The sequence below is a fragment of the Bison bison genome, unplaced genomic scaffold (assembly GCF_000754665.1).
Source record: "Bison bison bison isolate TAMUID 2011002044 unplaced genomic scaffold, Bison_UMD1.0 scf7180017864495, whole genome shotgun sequence".
NCBI lineage: Eukaryota > Metazoa > Chordata > Mammalia > Artiodactyla > Bovidae > Bison > Bison bison.
Window position 1 is genome coordinate 14,066,561 of NW_011495054.1, and position 457 is coordinate 14,067,017.

Genomic DNA, 457 nt, shown 5'->3' on the forward strand with positions numbered 1-457 from the left:
GCAGAGTACATCATGAGAAACACTAGGGCTGGAAGAAGTAGAAGCTGGAATCAAGATTGCTGGGAGAAATATCAATAACCTCAGATATGCAGATGACACCACCCTTATGGCAGAAAGTGAAGAGGAACTGAAGAGCCTCTTGATGAAAGTGAAAAAGGAGAGTGAAAAAGTTGGCTTAAAGGTCAACATTCAGAAAACGAAGATCATGGCATCTGGTCCCATCACTTCATGGGAAATAGATGGGGAAACAGTGGAAACAGTGTCAGAATTGGGTTTTTTTTTGGTCTCCAAAATCACTGCAGATGATGAGTGCAGCCCTGAAATTAAAAGACGCTTACTCCTTGGAAGGAAAGTTATGAGCAACCCAGGTAGCATATTCAAAAGCAGAGACATTACTTTGCCAACAAAGGTCTGTCTAGTCAAGGCTATGGTTTTTCCAGTGGTCATGTATGGATGT